We start from the raw sequence: 9799 nt of genomic DNA on the forward strand, positions 1-9799 counted from the left end.
TTTCTAAGTATGTACTAAATGAAATACCTTTCCACAGATACTGGGAAGAGAGAGATAGTCAAACTGAAGATTCCTAGATCCCTTTGCCTCTGAGAGTCTATTTTCCAATGGGGCAGACAATAAAAGTGGTAAATGATTCAATTGAAAACTATGTTAATTGGTGGAAAATGCTATAGGGGAACAATGTTATGAAGGAAAATGAGTTATTTCAGAGAGAAGAGGATTGCGATTTTAATCAGAATGGTCAGGGAATGCCTCCCTGAGAAGTTGTCATTTAAATAAAAACATAAGGAGAGGAGGAGTAAAGCAAAGGGATGTCTGAAGATAGGCAGTTCTCTGCAGATTGAAAAGCATTTGCTAAGGCTCTGAGTCAAGTTCATGGACAGCATGTCTGAGGAATAGCAGAAACCAGCAGGGTTGAAGTGGAAGAAGTGAGCAGAAGAGTGGCAGTGCATGAGGTCAGATAGGCAACAAGGAACCAGAACAGAAGACCCTTGAAGGCCCTTGCAGGGACTTTGACTTTGAATCTGAATGAAGTGAGGAGCAGTGGAAAGTTTCAATGATGGAAGAAACATGTTTTGCTGTACTGGGACTAGACAGAAGGGGGTCAGGATAAGAATGGAAGCAGAAAGGGATGATGGCAATTAGATTAGAGTGGTATCCATGGAGGTGGTGACAATTGTTTGGATTCTGGATGTATTTTGAAGGTAGAGCACACAGGTTTTGGAGACTGACTATGAGGTATAAAAATACATGGGTCATGGACAATTTCAACTATTGGAATCGGAAAGGGGTGGTTTCAAATTTCAGCTGCTGTATTACAATCCACATGATAAATCATAGTCACTGCAACAGAAAGAACAGGCACCTAAAACTGAGAGAGGTTGACATTCTTCTCCACTAATAAGAATTCTGGTTCTGAGAGAGTAGGGATTTAAACAAAAAATCAACATCAGAAAGATATCTGGAAATCTTCAAACCTTTGAAAATAAAATGACACAATTTTAAATACTCCATGGGTTAAAGAAGTCTCCGTAAAATTTTAGAATGTATTTAACTGAATGAAAATGAAAATACAACATATCAAAGTATATGGGATGCAGCTAAACATGGACATACGAGAAAATTTATAGCATTATGAACTTTGGAAAAGGAAAGCCCTTGTGGTGCAGCTCAGTGGTACATCACTTGCCTGGTATACAGAAGGCCTTAGGTTCCATCACCAGTGCTGCCGAAAAGTCATATTTTAGAAAAGAAGCTCTCAAATAGATTATCTAAGCTTCCATGTCGAGGTACATGTAACTGAAATGAATAAAGTCAAAATCAAACAGAACAAATGATGTTTGTTCAATTTGAAGAATTGAATGAGTTGAAAACTAGTTATAAAAAATTAACAAAACCAAACTTTCCATTAAAATACCAACGTAACAGATAATAAGACAACAAGAACATCAACAACAAAAAGAAAGAATGGAAAGAGAAGAAAGGAAAGAAGACATGGGTACCAATATCAGGACTATAATGGAGAATATCTTCACAGAACCCACTGACAATAAAAACAAAATAAGGGAATCATATGAGCAACTCTATATACAGTCAATAATTTAGAAGAAAAGAAATGATTCTTCGAAGACCATAAGCGAACAAAAATTCTCAAGGGTGAACTACATACTCTAAGTAGTAATATAGTTAATAAAGATATTCAATATTTAGTTTAAAAACCTCCATAAAAGAAATCTGCACTCTCACATAGATTTAGTGAACACCACCCTACATTTATAGAAGTTATAGCACCCATGTTACATAATATCTTCCTCAGATTAGTGAGAGAACACTTCCCAACAAACTTCATGAGGTCATCATTGCCATGATAGTAAGCCAGACAAAATAATTCAAAGTAATATAGAAACCAATATTCCTCATGAATGCAAAGTTTCTCAACAAAAGATTATCAAATGTAATTCAGCAATGTGTAAAATGAATAAAGTCACAGCCAAGTGGAATTTATCTAGAATTGTAAGTTTGGTTCAATATTCAATAATCAATGGATATAATATACCTTGTTAACAATATAAAGAAAAATATTCATGATCCTATCAATAGGTACAGAAGAAATATTGACAAAATCCAATATGGATTTATGATAAATATGTCTTCAAATAACAAATAGCATCTAAAATATACTTATGACAAGCATCACGTTTAATGGATAGAGACTGACTGACTGACTGCTTTACCCTTAAGATTGGGAGCAAGGCAAAAATGTCGACTTTCATCACTCCTTTTCAACATCATACTAAAACCCTTAGAGCAATAAAAAAGAAAAAGAACAAAAATGCATGGAGAATGAAAGAAAATATATATTATGTTTTATATATATATTTGTATTTAATATATTTATTATATTATATAAAATATATATTATATATCTTGTATATTATTTATACATATTTATATATTATAAGCACATCATATATATAAATAAAAATATATATAATATATATTTGACATGATTGTTTATGTAAAAAATCTATGGAATCCTCAAAAAATTTCCTAGAACTAATAAGGGATTTCATCAAAGTCATAGGATACATGGGTTATTGCCAAAAAATCCAATATATATCTATATACTAGTGATAAACATTTGAAAACCAAAATTATAAAAAAATCATTTACAATAGCTTTTAAAATGAATATTTAGTTATGTTACACATATATGAAATATGCTAAAAATTATAAACTTTTAAAAAAGACAAATAAATGGAAAGACAAACAATGGATTGAAAAACTCAACATACTAACCATGTCAAATCTTCCAAAAGTGTTGTACAGATTTAGTGAAATTCCAACCAAAATCCAATCAGAATTTTTATATATATAGAGAAGCTAATTCTAAAATTTGTCTGGAAAGTAAAAGGAGCTAAATAGCCAAAAAATTTTTGAAAGAATAAATTTGGAGGACTCACATTACTCAATTTTAAACCTATTATATAGCTACAATAATAAGTATAGTATTAGCAAAGTGATATAAATATATATATGTATACATACATACATGCATATACATATATATACATATGTATACATACATATATATATATAAAACAATGGAATGGATTTGAGTACAGAAAATGACCCACACAAGTATCTCCAATTTAGTTTTGACAGAAGAGAGGTCTTTTCAACAAATGGTGTTGAGAAATTCAGACATGCATAGGCAATGCAAACAAAGAAACAAACAAAATTTTCCTTCTACATAATCTCATACCTTATAAAAATTAAATGGATCATCAGTCTAAATGTAAAGCATCATAATGTAAAAAATTTAGAAGAAAATATAGGATAAATTTTCTGTAAGTTTAAGTTCTGCAATGAGTTCTTAGACATGACTAGTGGACTGATTTATAAAACAAAAATGAATGAATTGGATGTCATCAAAAATGAAAACTTTGCTGTATGCAATAGACTCTAAGAAAATGGAAAGACAGTCTGAAGATTGGGGAAAATGTCTCAAATAATACATCTGACAAAAGACTTTTACTGAGAACATGTAAAGAAACTCAATAGTAATTTAACAATAAGAAAACAATCCAAGTAGAAAATTAGTGAAAAATATTAGGACACTTTACCAAAGAGGAATATGCAGATAATTAATATGCATGTAGAGAAAAGTTCAGCATCACGAGCTATCAGGAAATGCAAATTAAAACCATAATGAGTTATCATTATATCTTATCAGAATGTCTAAAATAAAAATACTGACAAATGAAATATTGAAATGCATGCTGAGCAACTGGAACTCTTACACATTGTTGGTGAAAATTTAGAATAGGATAGCCACTTTGGAAAACAGTTTGGCAGTTTTCTTGCAAACTTAAACATCCATTAACCAAAACCAGATTTGGGCATTTTTCCTAGAGATAGTAAAACTTTTATCGATAGATAGATAGATAGACAGACAAATATATATATATATTTTCCCAAATGGGAAAAACTCAAATGTCCATTAATAGGTCAATAAACAAATTTTGATATATCCATATAGTGGAATAGTACTCAGAAATAAACAGGAATGAACTGTTAATACAGGTACCAAATTGGATGAATCTTAAAAGCATTATGCTAAGTCAAAGAGCCCAGTCTCAAGTTAAATACTGTGTCATCCATTTATATGATATTCTCTGAAAGGCAAAAATTGGTAGTAGAGAATAATGTATGGTTGTGGCAAATTCTAGACTCCTATTACAGTGATCTATATGACTATAATTACTGTCAAACAATTATTAAGTGAAACAATCATATGACATTCATCTTTAAACCTTCTGCCTCTTAAACATAAAAGGTATTTCTTGAAGGGACTGGGTGGAACTGTAGGTATGGAGACACAGGTAGACAGATTTGGAAATATAACAGGCCATGGCCTTTCAGATTTCCACACATCCATCTATCAATACCTAGAAATAGCAATGAAACTAGTACATCTTCTCTAAGATTAATCATTGTCTCAGTTCCCCCACATTAAAATTGCTGTGTGAATCAGGCAAATGAAAGGATAAGGTCACCACGGAAGTGGCCTTGCTCCAAGCAATTCCAAATCTTGATGACCTGAGCTCTTGCTGAGAAGGTCAAGGGAACTTGAATTTGTTCATCAGCCTTCTTGACTGGAAACCTTCTGGTAAATTGGCAAGGCACCCTCAACCATATTGCAGACATTTTATAAAAAGCTGCCAGTGGCAATTTTCAGATGGGTCTTCCATCACTTCAGATTTTGATGATTTTAGGCCAGATCCTTAACATAATTTAATAGAAGTCACAGTGTCAATTTTGTGAATCTTGGCAAGTCATGTGTTGTTTTTCGTTGGCAAGGGAAGTTGGTGTGTGTTATGCTTTTGTAGTTTTCAGGCCAAAAATTCAGCAGTCCATTTGCTAATGTTTTTAAGATTGGTAGCTGATGGCTACACATATATATCCCATCAGTATTCGTGGAGTTGTGGCAATCATATCACCATATTTTCCCATATTGGCCCATCAAACTTCATTTGACTATCCAAATCAATTATATGCCTAATAAATTAAAATAGGCCTGATTCTACTCTTGTCTGTCATAAACACAGGCAAACATTCTTAAGGCAAATCACACAAAATAAATGAATTCAGCAAAACAAATTCTTTTGCAAATGAACATTAAAAATTCATTGTTTACCCATTCAAATAGCTAATCCTGCAAACTTCTGTCTCCATGGAAGCTCCTATCAAGACTCATGCTCTCTGCTGCAGATGTTGCTTATGGAAATACTGCAACTTCCACATCCAATCTATGGTCAGAGGCTCATATGTGTCTGAAGTTTGATGGCGTCTGTCTGCCCATGCATCGGCAGGTTGAGTAACTGTTCAGGGTCAATGTCCTGCATGCCACATGATAAGAGTATTGAATTGATGGAAATGGAGATTGAAAAACTTCCCAGGTTATTTGACAATTTGCTATAGGTTCACATTCTCTTGGTTTGTCAGTGTCTTTAGATTAGTAGTTCTCACTACTGGGCTGCACATTAGAATCAACTGGGGAAAAAAATTTTTGGTACCAAGGATTGAGCCCAGGTGTACATAACCAGTGAGCCACATCCCCAGTTCATTTTATATTTTATTTATTTTTTAAATTAAGACAGGATCTTGCTGAGTCGCTTAGGTCCTCATAAAGTTGCTGAGGGTGGCTTTGAACTTTTGATCCTCCTGCCTCAGCCACCCAAGCCACTGGGATTCAAGTTGTGCACCACCACACCCAGGTCAGCTGGGGAGATTTATAAACATAATTATGACCAGCATCCACACCAGAATAGTCAATTCCAAACCTCTACAAGTAAGGCCAGGCACTGATATAGTAACCCCCCAGGTGTTTCCAATGTACCTCCACAGTTCAAACAGATTCTTGGATTAATCACAGTCCCAGACACCCTCACTCAGCCATAGTGGCTCCTGCTGCAAATCTAATTTCATTTATGTTCTTCATATTTTAGAAGAACTTGATAAAGATAGAATTGCATTCTCAGAGGAGCCTGACCTTCTAAAGAATTCTCCATGGGTTCTCTCTTTTGGAGGAGGAATGAAATTTGCAGTCAAATATCAGCCACTAAGCTCTCCTGGAGTCAGTCACCAAGTCATATGACTTCTTAGACACAGTTCTCCTTTTTAACTCCAGATATTTAGTAGCTCTGAGTTATGATAAGGCTTCACTATGCCTAATAGACAGAGTGTCCAGGAGTGAAAATTTTCCTCTAAACCACAAACTCAAAAGAGTGTCCTTAGGGAGTCTTATACAGTACCTCTTCAGTGCTGGAAAGTCAGCTGTCATTTTGTAGCACTCTCTTTAAATGACTTCAGCTTACTAGCACAAACATACCTTAGGAGCATGAAAATAATAGCTATAATAAAATGCAAAGCTATGCCATATTCATGAAGCAGAAGAATTAGTATTATTAAAATGTCCATATGAAAGACTGATGTTTTCTCTGATAAGTAGATGATGATACATAACGAGGGCGGCTGGCGGGGGGCGGCAAGTGAAGAATGGAGGCACTTTGGATTGTGTAGAGGGAAATGGTGTGGGAGGGTGGGGGGTAGGAAAGACAGCGGACTGAGACAGACAGTATTACCCTATGTACATATATGATTACACAAATGGTATGAATCTACATTGTGTACAACCATAGAAATGAAATGATGTACCCCATTTGTGTACAATGAATCAAAATGCAGCCTGTAAAAATAAAAATATGAAAAAAAAAATAAGGAGGCGATAACAAAGGTCACAATTTTATTTTCATAATTTATTTACTATAATTTTATTGCTTGTTTCAGGTATATATAGAGAAATTGAGATCTATCTCCAATTTAATAAATAAATATATTTTATTTTCTCAATATTAAAAAAGTCCATATGACCCAAAGTGATCTACAAATTAAATGTAATCTATATCAAAATTCTAGTAGTATTTTTCAAAAAAAAGAAATATATATGTATATATTTATACATATATATTTCTTATGTAACCAAAAAAGACCCCAATTAGATAAATTAATCTAAAAGAAAAAGAACAAAGTAAGAGACTTCATAATATCTGATTTCAAAACATACTACAAAGCTATAATATTTAAAACAACATGGCACTGGCAAAAGAACAAATACATGGATCAATGGAACAGACTTGAAAGCCTAGAAATACATCAACTCATTTATAGTCAATTAATATTTGGCAAAGATGCCAAGAACAAACTATGGGTAAATGATGACCTCTGCAATAAATGGTGCTCAGAAAACTGGATATATGCATGCAGAACAATGAAATTAAGCCCTCATGTGGTGTATAAAATTGAATTCAAAGTACAGTGAAGTCTTAAACATAGGACTTAAAATTGTAAAATTACTATAAGAAAACAGGGCAAAAGTTACATGGCCTTGGTCTAGGTAATGATTGGTTTTTGGTTTTTTTTGTTTGTTCGCTTATGGATTTTATCCCAAAAGCACAGGCCAAAAAGGGAAAAATAGTCAAATTGAACTACATCAAATTGAAAAGCTTCTGCACTGCTCACTGGAAAGGAAAGAACACAGTAAAGAAACAACTTATGGAATGGGAGAAAATATTTATAAATCCTATATCTGATAAGGATTGATATCAAAAATATATAAGAAATCCAAACTCAGTAGTAAGAAAAGAAATAACTTTACTAAATTATAGGCAAAGGAGCTGAATAGACATTTCCCAAACCAAGACATATAAATGGTCACCAGGTATATGAAAAAAATCACTAATCATCAGAGACTGGCAAATCAGAATCACCTCATCCTACTAACAATGGTTCTTATCACAAAGACAAAAGATAGCAAGTTCTGTCAAGGATGTGGAGAAAAGAAAACCCTTGCTCACTATGGGTGAGAATGTAAACTTTTACAACCCTTGTGGAAAGCAGTATGGCTGTTCTTCAAAAAATTAAAAGTAGAACTACCATATAATTCAGCAGTCCCACTACTGGGTATATGCTATGGTTTGAATATCCTCAACCAAAACTCATGCAGAAACTTAATCCCCATTGTGAGGTATACAGAGGGTACAAATTTAATTCTACTACAGTATTTAGAGGTGAGATCTTTAGGAGGCAATTAAGGGTAGATGAGACCAACAGGGTAGGGTACTAATTCAATGGAACTGAAGCTTTATAATAAGGGCTTAGATATTTTATCTTGCCATATGATACTTTGCATGTCCTTGGAATTCTGCAGAGTCCCCATCACAAGAAGGACCTCATCAGATGCTACAATGCAATCTTGAACTTAGTAGTCTTCAGTACTGTGAACCACACAAATCTTTACTCTTTTTAAAATTATTCAGTCTGTGGTATTCAGTTATAGCTACAGAAAATGGACAAAGACATTGTGTATCCAAAGGAATTAAAACTGACATGCCAAAGAAATATCTACACTATCATGTGCACTGCAGCATAATTCATAGTGGTCAAGGCACAGAGTTAACCTATGTGTCCATCAGTGGTTGAACAAATAAAGAAAATGTCACACACACAAACACAAGGAAATATTATTCAACCTTAAAAAGTAAGTAATTTTTTTCATTTGTGTGACAACATGGATTAATTTGGAGGACATTATGCTGAGTGAAACAAGCTAGTCACAGAAAGACAAATGCTGCCAAATCTCACTTATATATGGATTGTAAAACTTTCAAGCTCAGAAAGAACATTCAGCCTTTGGGTTTTTAGGACTGGCTTATTTCACTAAGCATGATAGTCTCTAGTTCTATCCACTTAACAGCAAATGGCATAATTTTATTCTACGTTATAGCTGAGTAGAATTCTATCGTATATGTAAATATATATATATATATATATATACATTATATATATTTACATTTCTTTATCCTTTCATCTGTTGAAGGGCAACTAGTTTGGTTCCATAGTTTAGCTATTGTGAATTATTCCTATGTTCATATATGAATACACAACCAGTGAATCACCACATCATGTACAACCACAAGAATGGGATCCTAAACAGAATAAGTTATACTCCATGTATGTATAATATGTCAAAATACATTCTACTGTCATGTGTAACTAAAAAGAACAAATTTTAAAAATTAGAAAAAAATAAAAATTTTTAAAAATTCAAGCTCATAAACACACAGAGTAGAATGATGGTTACCAGGGCCTGGGGGTTAAGGGAATTTGGAAGATTGTGGTTAAAGGACAGAAAATGTCAGTTAAAGGGGAGAAATGTGCTTAAAATATAAATTGAACATCATGGTGACTATAGTTACTAACAATATATATTTTGTATTTATATATATGTGTATACATATATACATGTGTATATACATATAAATTGCTAAAAAGGTCAATTTTAAGTGTTCTAATTACAAGAAGATAAATTACTATGGTAATGTATACATTAATTAGCTTACTTTGGCCATTTCCTAAATAGGCCAATCATTCAAACTATATAAACATGTATGATTCTACTTATTAATTAAAAATAAATACAAAATAATAGCTATAATCATACTTAACATATTGCCAGATATTAAATCCTTTAAATATTTAAATATGTGTATATATTAATTCATTGTACATATATGTATAAATATGTATATATATTAATGTCTCCAGATCTTGCAATCTTATTTACTTGACTTCTCCCACCAAATTTTTCTTTTCGTTTTCCCTGGCTTTGATCTCTGGCTTTGTCTTTGGCCTCTATTGCTTCCCTGCCTTTAAACTTGCTGCCATGTTTTAG

This window comes from Sciurus carolinensis, chromosome X (genome assembly GCF_902686445.1).
Source record: "Sciurus carolinensis chromosome X, mSciCar1.2, whole genome shotgun sequence".
Taxonomy (NCBI): domain Eukaryota; kingdom Metazoa; phylum Chordata; class Mammalia; order Rodentia; family Sciuridae; genus Sciurus; species Sciurus carolinensis.